This window comes from Talpa occidentalis, unplaced genomic scaffold (assembly GCF_014898055.3).
Source record: "Talpa occidentalis isolate TD23 unplaced genomic scaffold, MPIMG_talOcc4v2.1 talOcc4.3, whole genome shotgun sequence".
Taxonomy (NCBI): domain Eukaryota; kingdom Metazoa; phylum Chordata; class Mammalia; order Eulipotyphla; family Talpidae; genus Talpa; species Talpa occidentalis.
In genome coordinates, this window is record NW_023603184.1 from 41858694 (window position 1) to 41880836 (window position 22143).

A 22143-nucleotide genomic window follows, 5' to 3' on the forward strand; every position below is an offset into this window, starting at 1 on the left:
ATTATTCTTCCATGCTACAGTATAAATGACATCTTTAACCATAACTATATAGAATAAACTCCTCAGACTCAAATACAATCCTGCTTTAGAGACCAAAGTTTCTAATCAAAAACAAATAAACAAAAAACAGCAAAAAAAATTACCAAGAGCTTTTGAGAAATGCAAATGCCTTCTATAGATCCTAACACATTTTGACTTAGCATGGCTAGCTTAAACGCCAAAATTCTGTATTTTAAAAAGTTCTGATTCTATTGTCAATCACATTTGAACACCACAGCTTTAGGCAGTTACTTAAATGCTATCGTCAAACCTATAGGAGTCTTCTAGACATTTTCTAATAAAAGCAGAACTAAATGATCCTCTGCATCTATCTTCCCCTCAGTTCTTTCACCTTCTTTTTTTTTTTTTAAATATTTATTTATTTTTATATAAGAGGTGGCTCAGGAGGGTGAGAGGATTCACCAGAGATGGAGCAGAGCAGGCAGACAGACCGAAGACACTGCTGAGGGGAGCAGCGGGCAAGACAGGAGAGGTCTGCAGCGCCATGTGGGAATCAACTTGGCCAGCCGGGAATCGAACCCACGCTTCTGAGGCTGCACACAGCTTCACAGCACTGCACTCAACCCACTGTACCACTGGGGAGGCCCAGTTCTTTCACCTTCTATCAGTTTGAAGGTCCTTCTACCATTTCACCGAGCCCACCCATCCGCCTCACTTCTCACCACTGCCACTCCTATATTCTAGCCATAGCAACTTCTCCAACTTCTTCAAGTATACCTTAGTTTTCACAATTCCATTCCTACATGCTGTTCCCTTTGATTTAGGTCAATTGCCCTTTCATCAAATTGTGCATTCACTCATCCTCCAAATGCTGCTTCTTCCATGAAGCCCTTTTGGAAAACTTTTCATCTCCAAGAAGTTTCTCCTGCAACTCTCAAGGCATTGTTTCTAAATTATCACATTTATTTTTCAGAATGTCCCTCAAAGGTTGGGCCCCAATGTTGTCACCTTTGCAGTCCAAATGTGCCTAGTATAGTATCTAACTCAGAGTAGATTCAAGAAATATGTAATTAATGAAAAGTTTGTACTGTCTTTAAGGAAATTTGTACAGATGAAATTTAAGGGTCCTTTCACAATCTGATATCAACCTGCCTTACAAACTAAGCCACCACACATGGACACATTCTACATTCAAACTACACCTGCGAAATCTCTGTTCCTCTTAGTTTGCCAAGTAGTCTATGACCCAATTCTTGATCTCTCCATGCTTCCTTATCAATGATTTCTCTCCCCTCTGACTGATAAAAACTACTCATCCTTCAAGGTCAAATTCAAACTTCCTCTCTGAATAATTCTTCCTGGTTTTCCTTTCAAACTTTACTTCTCTTTTGCAAGAGAGAGGGAGAGGGAGAGGGGGAGAGGGGGAGAGGGGGAGAGAAAGAGAGGGGAGAGAAGGAAGGAGAGGAGAGAGAGAAAGAGAGGAGAGAAAGAGAGAAGGAGAGAGAGAAAGAGAGAAAGAGAGAGAGAGAGAGAGAGAAGAAGAGAAAGAAAGAAAAGAAAGAGAAAGAAAGAAAGAAAGAAAGAAAGAAAGAAAGAAGAGAAAGAAAGAGAAAGAAGAAAGAAAGAAGAAGAAAGAAAAGAAAGAAAGAAAGAAAAAGAAAGAAAGAAAGAAAGAAAGAAAGAAAGAAAGAAAGAAAGAAAGAAAGAAAGAAAAGAAATCAAGTAGGCAAGAAGTTAATCTAGATTAACTCTGGGTGGTATGTTTTCTATCCTTTTCTTCCATTTTCACTTCACAGTCCCAACTCAAGTCCCTCTGCTTCCTCAAAGAGAGTTACCACTGGCTCAGATGTCAAGTGTACCTTCTACCTGTACTGCCAGTTCTAAAATTACACTTCCTGTAGCCACCTGATATCCTAAGCAGGCCCTTCCTTGCCTCTTATGTCCCTCAGTCAATACCTTCATTGACTGTAACACCCACCACCCGAGATTTTGCCTAGAAAGACTTCATTAACCTTCCTGACACAAGTTTTTCTTCGTGTCTGAATTCCCTCATTAGACTTTGAGAAATCCCAGTGGTAGATCTCCACTGTCATATAGATGCCAAATTATTTAAAACCTAAAATCTAGTGATAGGAAATCTACAGTTTCAAAAGTCCGTCTATTCTCTCTTTGGTTACCTCATTTAGAGAGTTCTCACTTAAATTTTTTTCTCACACGGCATTGCAATTATTTGTTTACACATTTGCCTCCCTTTACACTCCCCTTCCCTGCCAGACTTAGACTATGAACTTCTCAGGAACAAAGTTCAGTCTTATTTAAGGGTATTTCTCAAACACCAAATCCTGGTATAGAATAATCAATAATGATTTGCTAAACAAATGACAAAATAAAAGAACAAGTTAACAAATGAACAAAAAAAAACTACTTCCATCAGTTAGTCCTAAAACCTATCCCTTAAGACTATTCAGAAAAATCTACCTCTTTCCCAGACAAAATTTTAGATATGAGAAAATCAGCCTTCAAGCCTTCCAAATCTACTTACTCAATGCTCACATTGCCAGTATCTTCAACTAGGCGACAGAACACAATCCTGTGCTTTCTTGGTCCTGGTCTCTGAACTTAGATGGACTTGGTATTTCTACCACTTTCCAGTGTCCCTGAGCACTCTAATCATTCTTTTCCTGTGGCTTCTCCCCAAGCATTTTCTCTCTTTACATTTCATAGATCCCCTCACTGCTCATTTTGTCTAGCTATCATCAGCACATTTGATAAGCTATAATATTTTAAACTCTGTTTACAAAAAACACACAAGTCTAAAACATCAATCCTAAGAGTGAAAAAGGAAGAAACACACTAAACTCTTAAAAAAGGAAGCCAAACACAGCATAAATCTCCTCAGTCTCTTCTGGTCAAAGATTTGGGACGATGACAAACTAATACTGTCTGACATGGCACAGTAGCAAATTAGGCTAAAGTCAATGTTTAGAATAATTCTGATAGCATATCTCTATTCATCTTAGACAAAAAATTGTTAGAACAGAGGAAGTGCTTGCTTTGGCAGCATAGTAAAAGTGGAATGATACAAAGAAGATTAGCATGGCCCCGCATAAAGATGACACAAATACATGAAACACTCCATCATTTTTAAAAAAGGGAAAAAATGGCCTGAGAGACAGACTGACCAGGCTTTACCACTGTCCCAGAGACTCAAGGAGCCTAATAAATTATGAGCACTAATTACATTGAAGTATTAGTTATGAATCAATTGAATGGCTCTATGATAAATGTAGGATCACTCTAAGATTTTAAAAGGGTCGGGCCTCCCCGGTGGCACAGCGGTTGAGCGCTGGGTTGCGAAGCTGCCCGCAGCCTCTGCAGCGCCAGTTCGTTCCCCGGCTGCTCCCCGGCCACCGGAGGAGGGTCCCACATGGCGCGCAGACCTCTCCTGCCGCCCGCTGCTCCCCTCAGCAGTGTACTTCGGTCCTTCTGCCTGCTCTGCTCCCCGCTCTGCTCTGGTGAATTCTCTCACCCTCCCGAGCTTCTGACTGTACCCAGTGCATGTAAACAAACAAACAAATAAATAAATAAAATAAATAAATAATGCATGCCTCTTAAAAAAAATCATTAAAAAAAAAAGATTTTAAAAGGGTCATTGACAGGGCCAGTTAATAAAAAGATGAATAGAGTTTAAATCAGGAGATCTGAGTTTAAGTTCTGGTGCTGCTATGCACTAGTTCTGGCCCTAACAGAACTTCCTGAACCTATGAGCTTTCATTTGTTATTTCCTTCTATGCTCTCTCGAGACGTAGATGGTCAAGAGACAACTAAGGAGGGAATATGATTTGTCTCTCTTTTGCTGTAAAAAGCATAAAGATGCAGTACTAGAGTAGAAAGAAAAAGGTAAAAACACTTTTCAAATAACCACTATGTGTAAGGTTCTTCACATACTGCATGAAACTGGATAGGATTCAGGAAAGGAATTGTGCTCACCAAATAACTATTTTCCAATTTGTCACCTCTGGACCCCACAGTCTCTAGTATAAGGCAGAGCCAAGATAATCTCTACATCAGAAGCAACCTTGGAAGTTATCTAATCTAATCTCTTCATATTACAGTTAGGGATACAGAGGTACAAAAAAAAAAAAATCACAAAGAAAATTACCTAGTATCACACAGCACTTTAGAGGTGTATGTTAGAACCCATGTCTTCAGATTCTCTGCCAAACAACTTTCCCACTATATTTTAGGTATTTCTAGTCCCTTTGCACCTTTTCTGACCTAAATTTTGCTACTTCTCATTTACATTTAGGTCAGTCAAATCTAGCCAATGGAAAATATAGAAGAAAAATAAACTTGTTTGGTCTGGACTCACGTCTACCATGAGATACCAGAAAAGATAAATACATTCTTGTTCCTCTAGTCAGTCATGTTAAAGTTATGCACAAATTTTGCTGTAATTACAGGATCTTGATTCAAGTAAAATTCAAACCACCAATTTTTTTTGGAGTATTTACATATAAGGTGCTATGCTAGAAAAAAGGGATAAAGAGATAAATGAATATGCTATGATATCAACTGTAGAGGTTCTCAGTCTAGTAAGCGAGATAGACAGGAGCTAGAAAACCATAATGCCAGGCCAATTGTGAATAGTGCATAAAATAGTACAAGCAGTAAAATGTCAGAAGACCCAGGAAAGAAAAACTATATGGAATTGAGATGATCAATGAGACTTCATAGAAGAATTTGGTATTAAAGTAGGGGCTTAAAGAATAAATAGGCCAGACAAGTGGTCTTTGACTGTGAACAATTAGAAACTTCTATGAGCTTTTAAAACACCAGCTGAAGTACTTAGGGGGTTAGTGTACTAACATCTACAGTGAAGTACTTAGTAGGAAAGACTCTAATATCAGCAATTTACTTTGAAAAGCATATTTTAAAAATAAGATAGATTAATGAATGACCATAGGGTATGGCCTTTCTACGCGCATGTGTGTGTGTGTTTGTGTGTGTGTGTGTGTGTGTAGGATTTGGATAAGGCTGTCCTGCATGACTGCCTTAAGACAATGGCCCACATCACAAGGCAGCTGGGGACGCCTAGGTAGCCATTAACTGATTGTGTGGCCATGGTCTGAGGAGGTCTGGGAGTAGCTCAGAAATTACAAGTACCTGCTCAGGAAGTCCTCCCTGTATACGTGGCTGATACATCCCCTCCAGTTTCCCAAAAAGTTGATTATCCTTTGTCTCCCCTGAACCCTGCTCCTCCTGCCATTGTCACATAATCAATCATGGTTGTTTATTACTGGTAATAAATAACAAGAGGGCTGCTCACTGAGTAGCAGAGTCTTGCCTTGCAAACCTGCTCCATGACTCATCCCTCAGCATGTCCCTGGGGACATGCTGGCGTGTTCCCAACCCAACAACAGGGATGTGATACATAATATACATGTCAACATATATGTGTCACTATATAGTGTAAAATGGCTATGATAAAGCAAGTATATGAAAATACAGAATAATCTAAGTAGTAGCAATATAGGTATTCACTATAAAATTCTTTAAACTTTGTTGCACATTTAAAATTTTTTCCTAACAAAATGTTGAAGGAAGAACAACAATGCTTGTGCTCTACCCCAAAATCTCTGGCTTAACTGATCTAGAATAGGCATATTCCATTCCAAGGCATTAGCTTAACCCCTGGACCAAAGAAAACAGGCAATAAAAAAAAAAATAATTATAATGGCAAATGCATCCTAGACCACAGGAATAACACAAGTGTGAGAGCACTTGAGTGTGGCAGAATGCAACATGAAGATGGAAAAGTAGGACACAGTGATCACAAGGGCCTTTAACATTCTTCAACACAAACATCACTAGACAGAAAAATGGTCCCTTCTAAGCAGTTCGAGATCAGGGGAATAAACGTCCTATGTTAAAAATAAAAGATGACATTGTTGATTTAAAAAGGCTGTGGAGAATGATAATGAGAAAAGAGGTGTTGCCTGGAGGAGGAGACCAGCTGCTATCCATCTGCACGGAGGACTTGGTGATGCTTTAAGCTCACACAATGGGACCAGGAGTTTAGGGGAGAGCTTAAATGGCCTAACAGAGTTACTAAAATTCTATAAAACCAGTTTCTCCAGAGACCTCCTGGAGTAACAGTATCTACTAACATTAGATCATACTTTAGAGTTTACAGAAAACTTGGAACCCTGTTTGGTAGGGATCATTTTTCTCATTCACGCATGCACACATTTTACTCATCACCTACTGTTTGCCAGACTATGGTAGGTGCTGGGGATAAAACTGAGCAAGTCAGAAAAAGCAAAATCTCAAGAGACACTGCAAGTCACCTATGACTACACAGCTGGTCGACAAGAACATCAAGGGCCTGAAATGAAGTCTGAACACTTCTCTTTCCAATATAGCACACCTTACCATTCACTCAAGAGGCAAAAGAATGGACTGGAAAACCTCTAACACCCTCTCTGGCCATTATTTAAAAAGGAGGGAAATAAAGAGAAATAAAATCTATCCTATATATATTGATCACATTTCTCAGCTTGAAAAACCCAGAGTAGCTGAGACTAGCATAACCAACATAAGCCTGGGGAGTACGGCATGCCCTTGACACCTGGTTATGAGAATCTGATCTTTAATTAAATTGCGCCAGGAGGTTTTCTTTGGCAGGGGCCTGGAATGCTACAGTCTTGAATTTGCTGAGGGATGTCCTTCTAACACGTCAAAGACATTCCATCTAAGCAGCCTCCAGCCATTACCTCTGGGGAGGAAAACTGGAGGCTGTTTGTGGAATGTCAGGAAAGCTACTTCAATTCCTCACCTTTGATTTCCTCTTATGTAATATACAAATAAGACTATCTACTTTATAGGATTATCATGAAAATTAAAAAGCATCTATCAGAGCACCTAGCATACTACCTGGTACAAAACAGATGTTCAATAAATATTTGTTCCCATTTCCCTTTTATCTTTCAGTTTCATTTCTACTATTCCCTAAATTCATCATTACAGCACAATGAGCTTCATGCCTCTCTTTGCCCACACTGTTCTCTGTCTAAAATGTCCCAAGTTGTCTGCCAAACAAACTCCTACTCATTCTTCAAGACCCAGCTTGACTCACTTCCTCTGACACTTTCAGAGAAGCCTTCCTACTTCTACCCAAATTATATGGGATTTTATATATAGACAGATAGATATATAGATGTACAGCAGTTTCCACATTTCATCATATCAACCTAACCAGTACATGAACAAGAGAGACAAAGCTGAGTCTGATTAATCGCTCTGTCTCGAGTCCCACCTCGTGGCACACACTAGGTAATTAGTAAATAAAGGTTCACTGACTATGGCACCCTGGTTTAGAGAAAAAAACACACGGGCTAGAAAAATCCTGAAAAAAAAAATCAACCAATTCCAAACCTTTATTTTATAGTCAGGAACTGAAGCCCAAAGGAGTATGTAATTTACCTAAATCATTGCATGAAATGTTGAGAAGGACATGACTAGTCACTGATTATTCTGACTTTAAGATACTAACTGCAATTTTAAATAGAATGAATAAAGTGTTGTACACGGAGCCTTCCTGCAATTGGAAAAGGTATCAGAGGCAGCAATATAAAGACAAAATGACAAAGATTTGAAGTCAGTGACTCAAATTCACTTTAGCTGACCCTGTACCTTCACCCTTTCCTGTCCTCACCAATCATACCTACACATCTTCCTCACTCCTACCATTTCTACAGATAGTCACTCGAGTTACCTGCAGAAACTCTACCTACAATCTCATAATCGTCTTCCTACAATCTTGAGAAACCCTGACCTGCAATCCCATGTGAGCTATCCCCAACAGGTAAGGGAAAAATCAAATTTAAGCTTCAAACCGCTGAAAACTTCTAGTGGATGGCCTGAACTGAGAACATCATCACTAAAACCTGAAACCCAAAGTATGAGCTGAAAGGAACCAATAAGGACATCTGGTTCAACCTCCCAAAAAATACTGTCCTTCTGTCTCCTAGACGGATGACCCAGTCAATCTCTGCCTGAATATATCTTACTGTCATGTTCTTCCTCAAAGAAGCATGTTCTCTTGGATGTGGTAAGAACTACAGCATGAAAATGGACTACCTTCTAGTCTCTAAAAGATAATCAAGACCAAGCCATTCAAGTTCCAGAATCCTTTTACTGTAGTCATCCATTATCATCTAAAATCTAATCCCCAATTTTTACTGTATACTCTCTAATTTGACCAAATTCCCACTCCCTGACTCTAGAGCTCTTTACTACTACTTCCTCTGGAACTTCCCATTTGTCATGCACTAACTCTCTTTGCCTCCTTGCTGTAAAAGAAACCTGGCTATCACCCAAAGAAGAAACTTCTATAGCAGCCCTCTCAACTAGAGGCTGTTCACTCACATCCAATCTATTGCAGTTGTCTTTAATTTTCAAGGTAATCTCTAAGCTATTTCTTTCTCTTTTCTTATAAAAACCTCTATTCCTCTGAATAGCCACCACTGGCTACTATCACATTTTCATGCTACCTAATACCCTGCCCTGGTCACCTCCACTCAAAGGCGTTAGTTCCCACATCAATCTTCTGTACCCTTCTTATTAATATTTTAGATGACTTTAGCATTCCCAATTGTGACCCTTCAAACACTTTGGCAGCTCTATTTGTTAACCTCAAGCTCAAGTTGTTCGATATTCACCTGACCACAATCTGGACCTTATCACCAAAATGCCATCAACTCCAATATCTAGACAATACACACTTCAAACATAACCTATTCCACACAGCTCACTTGCTCAAGGTCTTCCACAACAACTCCCAGACTTCATTTTGAGCTCCAATCTACCATCTTCACTTCTTTTCCTCCCTAACCATAGTTTATCAACATCACTCAAACATCAAAAACCATCAGTCCTCTAAAACACAACAAAAACAACTCAATTCAAAAATGGGAAAAGGACCTGAATAGACATTTCTCCAAAGAATATACACCAATGGCCAACAAGCACATGAAAAGATGATCAACATCATTAATAATTAAAGAAATGTAAGTCAAAATTACAATGAAATACTATCTAACACCCATTAAAATAACTACTATGCAAAAAAAACCCAGGCAATAACACATATTGGTGAGGATGTAAAGAAACTGGAGCCCTTACTGTTGGTGGTAATGTAAGATGGTGTGTTCACTGTGGAAAACAGAATACCAGTTGCTCAAAAAAATTAAAAATAGAATTAACATATGACCCAGCAATTCCACTTCTGGGTACATGTCCAAAAGAATCAAAAACAGGGTCTCAAAGAGATATTTGTACACCCTTGTTCATAGCAACAGTATTCAAAAATAGCTAAAATGTGAAAGTAACCTAACTGCCTACTGACAGATGAATGGATAAACAAAACGTACAATATTTTTCAGAAAATGAAGGAAACTCTTAATATACGCTACAACATAAACGAGATGTAAAGATACTATTCTAAGTGAAATAAGTCAATCACAAAAAGACAAACTGCATGATTCCACTCATATGAGGTACTTAGAATAGTCAATATCATAAAGACAAGAAGTATACTGTGGTTGTCTGGGGCTGGGGGAAGGGGAAAATGGGGAATCATTGTTTAATAGGTATAGAGTTCCAGTTTTATAAAATGAAAAGAGTTATGGAGATGGGCGGTGGTGATTGTTGCATAATAATGTGAATATATTTATTATCAATGACCTATCCATTTAAAAATGGTTACGATGGTAAATTTTATGTTACATATACTTTACCATAATAAAAGGGGGAAAAGTAGCAAAATTAGAACTTATAACTTAATAAATACACTACAATGTGCCAAAAGTTCACAATGGTAGGAGTCTGCTGATGCTAAGCTTGGGGTCAGTGAACTGAGGTTTGAGGCATTGTGGGAAATGGATAAATGGCTTTCAGTAAAATTTGTAGGATAATACACATACTGTCAACCTAAAACTTGAGTAAGCAATTAAAAAAGGAGAGCATGTTTATTTGAGATCAAAGAATTCTAAATCTGGATACACAGATTCAGGCAGAAAACCCTCTCCAGGAAGGACAAAGTCAGAGATTTTTATGGGAGGAAAAAAAAGGTAAGAGGTTAAAGAAAAGAGGTGGTTAGTGTTAACAAGCTTAAACTATGCCTGGCTATACATAATTGGTTACCAATTCTATTCTTTGGCTAAAGAGTCTCTAATCATCAGCTCTCATTGTCCAGATGACTTCTTAAACAACTGTTTACTTGATGGTTTCTTACACCAATTGTTTTGGGCCTAGTCCAAAGGTCTCTGGCCCACTTCAAAGGTCTCTGACCTAGCTCAAATTAGACAGGTAAGGCAATTTTTCTGTATTGGCTGACTGGTTCCATCTTAGAAAAGGTTCCACAAATGGCAGCTTTTTATAATGGGCTTTCACTATACATGTACACTTTAAATTAATCTGATCATTCTGAACAAATCTAATTTTTTAAAAAAAATCAACCCCCTTTCCTTCTTTTCCTTTCCAAAATTCAACTGGCAAAATTCCAGTTATGGAAAAGTCAAACTCAACACTCTCCCAACTGTTTCTATATTGAGACAGCTGAATGTCCAAATACTATCTGGTTGGCTGCTTTCATGTGAAAATTTCGATTACCTCCCTATCTATAATGACCTTGCTCGACGCGAAAACAAAAGTCTTTGCAGTCTCCATCCTCCCACCCCCCAAATCTACATGCTTCCCTGCACCCACACCACCTGGGCTGGAGGAGGTCATCCTCCATCCAAAGCCATTCTCTCTTCTCCCTCTGTTCCTTCATCCGCCCTCCTTCTCTGTAATGACCTTCTCTTCTTCCCTCCCTGCCCCTCTGCCTCCTTCTCTCCACCCAATATATTGAGTTTTTCAACAAATATTTCCTGAGCATCTACAAAGTGCTAATATTAACACAGCTACAAAAGACAAAGTCCCTGTGTTCATGGGATAAGAGTAGACAAATATGCAAATAAATATACAACATCAAATGCACACTGAAAATTAGAGAGTAGCAGTGTGAACATGGGGGTGCGGGGGGCTGGGATGGGAGTGGTACATAAGACAAGGTGATGAGGACAGGCTTCTCTGAGGAAGAGACACTTAAGACCTGAATGAAAGTAAATAGCAAATCACAGTAACATCTAGAAGCACTTTAAGCACAGGCAGTAATAAGATAAGAATATTTGGGGCATGTAAAATAGCAAAAAAGCCAGCAAGACAAAAATTGAGTGAACACAGAAAATGTGGCAGGAGACAGAAATTTCAAGATGGAGTCAGATATCAGAGCACCTTCGAGGCTCCCTTCTTGGATTTTAATAGCAAGTAAAAGATGACATTTAAGAGTGCTTGGGCAATAATCTGCTTTATGTTTCAAAGACCACTCTGGCTGCAGAGAACAGACTGCCTGAGAGCGAAGGGAAAGCTGAGAGACCACTAAGAAATTACAAGAATCCAGGTGAGAAGTGATGGTGGCTTGACTGGATGGCAGTAGGTAAAAAGAAGTACTACAAAGGAGATATATTTTGAAAGTAGAGCTGAATGGCTTATTTAGAAATTGGACACATTGTGTGAATAAAAAAAAGGGCAAAAAAATCAAGATGATCTCTAAATTTTTGGCCTAACCTGAAAATATTAGGTGAATATGCTATAGTGGCTCCCACCAAGATTGAGACACACATACACACACATACACACACACCTCTCTTAACACCCACACCCTCCACCAAACGCCATTAACTTCTTTGTTCCTGTTCACAGCAAAGTTTCTCAAAGAATTGTCTACTTACACTATCTCCACTTCCCTTCTGTTTGCCAGAGCTCTACTATTTCACCAAAGTAGTCTTTACCAATCATTTCCATGTTGCCAAATCGAATGGTCACTATTTTGTTATCACTTTACTCAATCTCCCAGCAGCATGCAACATAACTCACTCCCTTCTCTTTCATGCTCTATTTTTCTTAGCTTCTAGGGAAGTATACTCACCTGACTTTGCTTGGTTCACTCTGTGTACTCCTAACTCCTTTGCAGACTTTAATTTCACACGTTCAAGCCTAGGAAACTCCTTTCCTCTTCCACTATGTTCTCCCAAAGGCAATCTCATCTACTCCCATGTCTTTACCCGCCACCCATATGCTGGTGAGGCCCAAGTTTCTCTCTCTAGCCCACAAGCTCTCTTTCAGGCTAATAACCACCTGTTAGGTATAACGCTGCCCACACTTTTCATAATAATTTTCCACCTAACAGGAACAAATGTAACTCTGGGTTTCACACCATTTATCATGTGTTTTAACTGTATCTGTTCACTTACTATACAGCCCTCCAATAAATGGTGAGCTTCACAGAGGAGCAACTGAAGTCATCATGGTTACCAGCATTTACTCCATGATGAGATAGGGCATGGCAAGACAGACACCAAGACTCACAAGGTACTGGCTGTGCCCCCCCAAAATATTTGCGTACTAATGGGAGAGATAGAAACCTAAGGCACTATGGCAGTACAAAGTGGAAAGTGTGACTACAGGTGATTAGAGGACACACACCGAGTATTTCATGCCTCCTGAAGAAGGGTCCTGGGCAGACTAGCAGTCAAGAAGACTTCAAGAAGGTAAGTTTAGAGTTCATCTTGAGGGGTTAGAATAAGTATTGCTATAAGTGGCTACTATATATATTTATTTTTTATATAATTATTTTAAAACTTCATAATAATTTCAAAATAGGTATAAGTAGCTTCTATTTTACACGTGAAGCTTAGAAAGGTTAAAAAAAAAAAAAAAAGAAAAAACAACCAAGTAGCTAGCAAGTGAACCAGTTCAGAATTTGAGCTGAGGTCAGTCTGCTTTTAAATCCTCCCCCCCCCCTTTTTTTTTTTTAAATATCACAAGCTACCACTAAAAATATCTTTTATACTTGCCACCTACTATTTATTTGACCTTAAACAAATCATTATGGCTATTGGCCTCAGTTTTCAACATGGGGTTCAATTACCAGTCTCTAAATCATTCTCTTTCTAGTCCCCTCCAATTCTTTTATTATTAAAGATTGAGGTCCAGTTTTAGACTATTCAATGAGCAACCCTAGACATTTCTTTCAGGGTACAGCACTGGAGTATTTTCCATAGCTGAAAATGCATTCAGGAACAGCCACAGTGACATCTGTATAGCACTTTATAGTTTACAAAGCAGTTTCATATATTCCTTATTTTATTTCATTTTTCTACCCTTATGAAGTGTAAAATCTCTATTTTACAGAGGCCAATAGAGGTAAATCGTGTAGCCTACCTCCATCTGGTCTCTGGACTCTACAGCCTGCCAGAAATTGAATTTAAGAAAATGGAGTGTGGAAGGTAAGGAACAGAACAAATGACTCACAGAGGGACTCAGCACCAAGTCACCCAAGTGGCCTAGAGCCAAGAGAAGTTTAGCAGGGACCAAGTCTGCTCCCTTCCAAGGTAATGAGTTTTTGTTTGGCTATCGCGCAGTGACCTACCACACGGAGTTATTCTTTTTACATCTTAGCAATATCTAGAGAATCTAGGCCCACATGCAGGCAGAAAAGAGAACATAAGAAAACCCTTAGTATACTTATGTACACACAGTGCCAGAAGATACCATAAGAAAATAGATATCGCCTTGAAAGAAGACTTGAGTTTATGTCCCAGTACAACTAATTTCTGAATCAAAAGTTCCTTCCTCTGTGTTATCACAGTCCCTGTGCTTCCCTCATATCATATACATTTATCATAGCCAATTTCCATTCTTGTGTCCCAGCACCTGCCACCATAATTAACACAGAAGAGATAGTTCAGAGAATGTTTGGTGATGGATGGATGCCATATTAAAAGCTCTCTATCTACAACACACAACACATTCTAGTCTAGTCAGCAGTAACAGAAAGACAGCAAACTTGAACCTTGTTTTCTTATCTCTGCTTCTCCCTATTTTGAGGATACCATTCAAGAAAAGTTTGATGAGTAGAAACAAACCAGTCCAAAATGTCAGCCTTTGAAGGGGAAAAAAAAATAATTTATTTGCCAAACTATATAGTCTTCTTCATCACACCCATCTTTATCCCTCTAATACCCCCTTATCTTGCTCAAATCAAACTCTTCTTCAAAATGACTAGTTTGCAGGCCTCCCCTGGTGGCACAGGCAGTTGAGTGCAGAGCTGTGAAGCTGTCCGCAGCTCTGCAATGCGGGTTCAATCCCGGCTGGCCAGCAAGATACCCACATGGCGCGGCAGATCTCCCGTCTCACCCACTGCTCCTCTCAGCAGTGTACTTCAGTCAGTCTGCCTGTTCTGTTCCCCACTCTGTCTCTGGTGAATCCTCTCACCCTCCCATACCTCTGGCCTGTACCCTGGTTCTTGTATGCATAAATAAATAAAACTTTAAAAAAAAACTCTTAAAAAAAATGACTACTATTCTTCTACCCCAGGACTCTTTCTCTCCCTCACCCTATCCCTTACTTTCCTAGGTTTACAGATCAACCTTTTTTCCTCCAGATTGGTAACTCCTAAAAATTGCCAGAGTTTCTGTTCCTCTCCCAGTCACTCATCTCACTAAAGAGAAGATGATCCTCTGCCCAACCCTGCTGGAGACTTGCTCTAGTCTTCAAGCACCCCCCCCCCCACCCATTTCCCATCTTGCTTGCTTCCTATTCTCTGCCATCGCCCACTTGGCTCAGGGAAGGAGGTCAGAACAATCCTAGGAAGAAAGATTGCTTAACTGGCCAGTTCAAACAAGACATGGAGACAGTAAGGAGAGAAAGGAGAGAGGATGGCATTTGGGGAAGACAGAATTTGTAAGTGAAAGCTGAAAGGAGTTCGATAGAAAGCAAAGTATCCAGACCTCGCAAGCACCGCAGCAGAAGTTCCTATAAGCCAATAACCTACTAAAAATGAGAAAGTTTAACCAAGAAAAGGACCCAAGAGAGGGAAGGGAAACTTATCATGGGGGGAAAGGGACAATAAAGAGGAAGAGAGGGAGAAGCAAGAAGGGAGAAAGTGGGGATAGGAGAAAAGGTGAGTAGTAGCCAGCAAAGGAAAAATAATCAGGAGCAGGATGTAGAAAGAAAAGTGGGGAGAGAAAGCCAGGAGGGAGAACCATAGGAAAACTGGAGGAGGTGGTACAAAATAATCAAGGTAGGTTAGCAGCAGGCCTGACATGTGTTTCTTGGTCCCAGATCATCAGGAAGGAAAGAATGATAGTGATTAAGGCATTACACAGCCTCAAGGTCTGTCATTAACTTGAGAGAGCAACGAGAGGGTTCCGGAGAAAACAGCCTAGTTAAAAGCAGTTTTATACCCAAATATGAAAGAATTGGCCAGTTGGCCATTTTGGAGGAAAAACCATTAACCTGTTTCTTACCAATCCTACCTCTCTACACCCAACACACCAACACTCAACATTAAAATAATCTGCATTTTCAACAACCTCTGCATTGCCCATGAAGTCACTGGGTCCTGAGCAGACCAGCAAGCTGCCACACACAGGCTGGCTGGAAGACAGGGTATCAAGGTCTGCTTCCTACCTTTGCCTGTTTCCTACAGTGTTAAGGGGGACATCTCTGCACATCATTCTAGGGATTTAACGAGCTCGCCTTCCCAAAAGGCAGTGTGTGGGCCTGGGAAAGCCAGAATTACAAAAGGAAGCCAAGCCCTTCACTGCACCCATAAGGAAACTGAGGCCCACAGAGGCTGATGGAGCAAGACCAGTCAATCACCCCCATCCCTTTCTATCTTCCAGTTTACTCCAACTCTTAACAGGTCACTTACAATACTCCCACCAACACCCTAGAGAAAAGCCCCCAGCTCCCCGCAGGCCTGCAGCTAAGCCAAGGCAGGGGAAAGCATCACTCAGGCCACAAAGCAGAAGGGTGCTGCAAGGCTCCTGAGACAGAGGAGTTCCCCAAAACCAGCTTCCCCTCTTGCACACCCTCAGCTAGCCAGAGCTCCAAGGCGCGCTGGCCTAGCTCTGGGTAGGCTCGTCTGAGGTCTCTACCTTAAGCCTCCTCTCTTGTTTAGGGTCTCTTAAGGGAAGAGACCCTAAATCCACCGGACCCCGCGCCATCACTCCCCGGAAACCGGAGGAAAGCCCCCTCCTCCCCAGCGCCACCCAAACGGGCGCGCCTCGGCGGGGGGCAGTACCTGGCGGGGAGCGCCGGCCCGGCATCTCTGGACCGGTCGCTGTCGCAGAGCCGCACCTCCCCGCCCGCCCGGCCGCCGCACACGCCCGGCTGCGCCCGCGGCTCTCGGCGGAGCCCGGCTCCCGGCAGGCAGCTCCCGCCCTCGCAGGCGCAGCGAAGGCGCAGCTCCGGGGTTGGCGAAGCAGAAGGGGCGGGGGAAGAAGGGAGGGGAGGAGGCGGGAGAAAGACGAGCTTCTCCTTTCTGTGAAGAAGCGCTAAGGGCTGGGAGACGACCTTCCCACCCCCTCTGCTGTACTCCCCTTCCTGGTCTCCAAAGGGAGGTTAATTTCTTGCTGAGTTCAGGCTTTCCAGGGCCTGAAGAATGCTGGGTGAGCCCGAGTCCAGGCGTCCAGGCAGAGAATCAGAGCAGCTCTTCCTCTGTGCTTAGTTGCTACAGCTGGGCCTGGGCTCCACCGCTCAGATCAAACCCAGGGGTCTATCCATCGACCCTGCAGGAAAAGAGCTGCACTCACCTCCCAACAGAGGTGTCAAGTTTTAATGCTAATGCCACAGGGAAAGCTGAGGTGGGCCCTTTAGCAGCTTCTAAGCAAAGAAAGCTCAAAAGCTACCATTTCTTGTTATTGTTTACCAGTGCTTTATAAAATACTATGTCTATTTCACCACAACCTTATGAAGTACGCAGTCTACTAATCCACAGATACCAAAACTGAAGTCCAAGAAGAATGTGGTTTCATACAGTGAGTTATTTCTGAAGCACCTATTGTGACTCTGAGCATTTATGAGATGGCCCCTGAGCTGAATAGCACAATACAATGACATTTACCAGGCCCCTAAAGGCCAGTAGTACCCTCCCATAATTGAAACAATAAAAAACACCTGCACACATTTCCAGACGTTCTCTAGGAGGACATATTACCTTGCTAACTCCACCTCTTGAAAGATAGGGCTGGAGTCAGAGTAATGTATTGTCTCTTCCAGGCCTTAACTAGGAGTTGCATTTTGTTCTAAGTTTCAGCAATGGGAAGGTTTTGGGGGATTTTAAAATGACAAGGTCTAATTTACATTTTTAAAAGATCACTGACTCCAACAACTAGAGCTCCATAGAAAATGAGTGACTCACAGTAAAACCTAGCAAAGATACAAGGAATTAAAAGTAACAATGAGCAGAAAATTAACTTCCCAGACTTTAGACACTGAAGTTATCACAGATTATAAAACTGTTATGCTTATTATGATGAAATAAGAGAAGCTTGAAAGTAGAGACAAAGAGCAATTAATTTTGAAGACAAAGCCAATCAAATTTGTAGACGTGGGAAATAAAATTTAAAACCTGAATTAAAAGCAATTTGGACACAGCAGAACGGAAGATGAGTGAATTAAAAAAATTAAATCAGAGAAATTCTCCAAAATGCAGCCCAGAGAGACTTAACAGAACTAATGAATGCCCTATTATTAAGAGACATGGAAAACAGAATAAGGAATTCTAGTGATGTCTAAATGAATTCCAGAAGAAGATCATAAAAATGAGTAAGAGGTAATATTTGAAAAGAGTTTTCCATAGTTGTTAAAAGACAAATAAGTTCTAATCCTCAGAGCGTGGAAGTTAATGGCTATCCAGCATGACAAAATAAAAGGAAATTTATACCTTTAAATATACTATAAAACATCAGAACACGGGCCTTCCCGGTGGTGCAGTGGTTGAGCGCTGGGTTGTGAAGCTGCCCGCAGCCTCTGCAGCGCTGGTTCAATCCTGGCTGCTCCTGGGAGGAGGGTCCCGCATGGCGCGCAGACCTTTCCTGCCGCCCCCTGCTCCCCTCAGCAGTGTACTTCGGTCCTTCTGCCTGTTCTGTTTCCCATTCTGGCTCTGGTGAATTCTCTCACCCTCCCATGCTTCTGACTGTACCCAGTGCTTGTATAAATAAATAAATAAATCTTTAAAAAAAAAAAAAAAATAAATAAATAAATAAATAAATATTTAAACAAAACAAAACAAACAAACAAAAAAATCAGAACACAAAAGTGGGGGAAAAAGTCTTGAAAACAGTTAAAGCAAAGAGATCAAGTACAAAGGATTTGCATTTAATAATTACAAATGACAGCAGTTACAAATTAGATCTGCACAAATATATTAGCCCCTAGCCATATGCAGCCATTAAAATTAAATCATTAAAATAAAATTTTTTTAAATCATAACTGATTACTAAATGGAGAACAGAGAGAAGGATGATAGAATTAAGAAAGTAGGTAGATTCTATCAGAAGTCCGGGCAAGAGAAGATGAATGATTTAAACTAAAATGTTGGAAGATGAAAGAAAGAAAGAAATATTCTGAAAATACAGCTTGGAAGAAGCAGCAGCAGAATTACTGAAAGAATATGATGAGTGAGCAAAGGCAGTGACTTCCCCGAAACCAAAAAGGTAGTAAATGACCCAGCCGTCATCCCAATGCTGGTCTGACTCCTACACCTATGCTTTATTTCTCTCTGCCATGACAGGGAGAGTTAGCCCTCTCTCTAGTTTCTGGCAAAGAGCAGGTAAACCAGTATTATACCTAATCAATATAACAGAGAGAAATTTTATATTTATCAATTTTCCCCTGGCAGTTGTCTACACTTCCATTTAATGTGTCCAAATTAATCTAACTGCAGAAGGATGCAGAAACTTGATCAGGGCAGAAAGAGCTCTTCTTTTAAGTAACTTTCACTGTTTCCAGACCCTGAATACCTGTGCTACTCCAACAACCAGAAGACCAAATTTGGTGAAGGAGACAGAGAATTTCGTGAAGACACCCACATTATAGAGAGAATAGGTCAATAATTCAGACTGGCAGATCTGCTGTACCATCAGAACTCAAATTCAAAGTACTTTTAGGATATTCTTTTGACTCCACACCCTTATCTTTCATGTTGACTTATACAGGGTGGAGGAAGCCAGAAATAGTCCTCTGCCTTGGACATAGTTTTTTAAACTAATGATCAATAAACATAGCATCTTATCTTTCAATTTTCTACCCCATGCCGAGTCCTGTTAGGGATGGTATTCCAGGCTCTACTGGTATGTATGCAGAAACAAAGAGCTCCCTTGCAAGTAGCAGTGTGACAGCACTTCCTAACACTGAACCTGGTGTCTCTCTATAAACTTCCAATTCTGCCTCCTGGAGCATTTAATAAACATCCTTCAGGGCAACTCATATTAAAGGCTGTCAGTTATGTCCCTGCAGTTTTTCTTTTCTTTAAGATAAATACCCCCAGTTTTAATAGCCTCTTAATCATTTGTTCATTCAACAACTATTGAAGCTTCTTGTACAGCAATGAGGATAGCCAGACACATCAGTGATCAGGTCCACACCATCAAGGAACTTATGGTCTTAGTAAGGTGATTTTCAATATTCCCTGTACATCAATTTACCTGGGAGCATTAAAATATATACTGAAGTCCTAGCAGAGATTTTGACTCAATTCGTCTTGGATGTGGCTTCGGCAATGTATCTTTACAGATATTACAATAGCTTTATAGTCATTTAACAGAAGACTAAATCTACCCAACCTCAAAACTTACTATAAAGCTACAGGATCAAGACAGTGTGGTATTAACCAAAGAATAAACAAATAGATGAATGAAATAGAATTGAGAGCCTGAAATAAACCTACCAAAATAATCAACTAACCTTTAACAAAGGAGCTAAGGAAATTCAATGGAAAAAAGAAAAGTTCTTCAATAAATGGTGCTACACAGACTTTACACCTTTCACAAAAATTAACTCAAAGTGTATCATAGACCTAAATGTAAACTGCAAAACTGTAAAATGCCTAAAAGATAACATAGGAGAAAACCTAGATGACCTTGGGTTTGGTGGTGATTTTTTTTTTTTTAAAGAAGCACTGAATACAGTCAGAAGCGCGGGAGGGCAAGATAATCCACCAGAGCCAGAGCGGGGAGCAGAGCAGGCAGAAGGACCGAAGTACACTGCTGAGGGGAGCAGCGGGCGGCAGGTGAGGTCTGCGCGCCATGTGGGACCCTCCTCCAGTGGCCGGGGAGCAGCCGGGGATCGAACCGGTGCTGCAGAAGCTGCGGGCAGCTTCGCAACCCAGCGCTCAACTGCTGCGCCACCGGGGAGGCTCTGGTGGTGATTTTTTAGATACAACACCCAAATCATGACCCACAAATGAAAAGATTGATAAGCTGGGCTTAATTAAAATTTAAAATTTCTGTTCTACAAAAGATACTGTTAAGGGAATAAAAAGACAAGTCACATACTAAGACAGTATTAGCGAAAACATATATCTAATAAACTTATATCCAAAATATACAAAGAATTATTAAAACTCCACAATAAAAAAAAAATTTTTAAATGGATAAAAGATCTGGACAGCTCACCAAGGAAGACAGTTTGACAGTGTCTTACAAAGCTAAATACAGGCTGTCATACAATCCAGCAAATGCACACTTAGGTATTTATCCAAATGAGTTCAAAATTTATGTCCACACAAAAACTTGTCCCCAAATATTTATTGAAGTCTTATTTATAACTACCAAATTTAGAAGCAATAAAATGCCATTCAGTAGATGAATTGATAAGCAATCACCTATTTTGCACCTATCAAGGTGCAAAAAGGCATGGAAAACTGTAAATGTATACTAAGTTAAAAAAAAGGGGGTTGGGGGGCCTGATTCCAGCTATATGATATTGTGGAAAAGGTAAAACTTAGAAATAGCAAAAAGATCAGTAGTTGAAAAGGGTTCAAAAGGAAGTCAGTGATAGGGATAAATAGATAAAATAGCATGAAATGATGTATGATACTGTAATGATGGATGTATGACATGCATTTGTTAAAATCCACAGACCTGCACAACACAAAGGGTGAACCCTAACATAACTATGATCTTTTAGTTAATAATAATGTATCAAAACTGGTTCATCAGTTGTACCACCCTATTGCAACATGATGATAATAGAGGAAGTTTGAGAAGTAGGGGAAAAAGAGCATATGGGCACTCTATACTTGGTCCATTTTTATGTATGCCTAAAATATTTCCCTATAAATAAAATAAAAATAAAGCATTAAGCATAAAAAAAGATAAGATAAACTCATTTTCTTTATTAGATTCACTAGTCATGAGATTCCTCTGTCAAATTTTAAGTTTTTAAACACTCAATTTCTAAGCTTACCTCATTGCAGACTGGGATCAGTTCAGACTCTAATTTGAGTATTGTGACCTAAGGGACCTTCCGCTAAACATAGTCCTGTTTAAAATACTTTCTTACTGCCTAGTATCCTAGAGAGAACATGATTCTTAAACTGTAGGCTGTCTGCTTCAGAACATAGTTGGACTATCACCTCCTTTAACCATACTTATACTGCCAACAATTCAATCTGAAGATGCACTACATTTTTAGCCACTGTTATGCCTCTGGCTGACACTGGACTTAGGCAGTCAAAAATCAACATTTTTTATAAGAATAGCCTCATGCTAAGTGTCCTCCAGACAGCTCATATGCTGCCATTTCAGTAAGACTTAAAATGCAAAAGTTCACTACCATCATCCTTAAATTTTATCTTGTTAGCTTTAATCCATCTTTTCAAGCACATTCTCCACCACCACCCCCGGCCCATCTAGTACAGTAGCTTTCACTTTTAGCCTTTGGTCACCTACATATCTAGTAAGTATGCTATTTCTTTTTTTCTTTTTTTTAAAGATTTATTTATTTATTTATACAAGCACTGGGGTACAGGCCTGATTTGCAGGAGAGTGAGAGGATTCACCGGAGACAGAGCGGGGGAACAGAACAGGCAGACTGATGAAACACACTGCTGAGGGAAGCAGCGGGCATGGCAGGAGAGGTCTGCGCGCCATGCGGGACCCTCGCCGGCTAGCAGGGATCAAACCAGTGCTGCAGAGGCTCGGATAGCTTCACAGCGCTGCGCTCAAATGCCTGCGCCACCAGGGG

At 40.4% G+C, this 22143-nt stretch overlaps 1 protein-coding gene and 1 pseudogene across 6 annotated transcripts in view; one reads left to right on the forward strand and one right to left on the reverse strand.

Annotated features, from left to right (window-relative positions):
- PAK1 (p21 (RAC1) activated kinase 1) overlaps positions 1–22143 on the reverse strand; it is a 147129-nt gene that overhangs the window by 62822 nt on the left and 62164 nt on the right. The window contains exon 1 of one of the 6 annotated variants that reach the window (XM_037523022.2): positions 16196–16264. The exons of the other annotated variants lie outside the window; for them this stretch is intronic. The gene's annotated coding sequence lies outside the window, so the exon portion shown is untranslated. Of the gene's footprint in view, positions 1–16195; positions 16265–22143 lie in introns of those variants that run through there. 6 annotated transcript variants of the gene reach the window in all.
- On the forward strand, positions 3051–3147 carry LOC119256407 (U6 spliceosomal RNA; annotated as a pseudogene).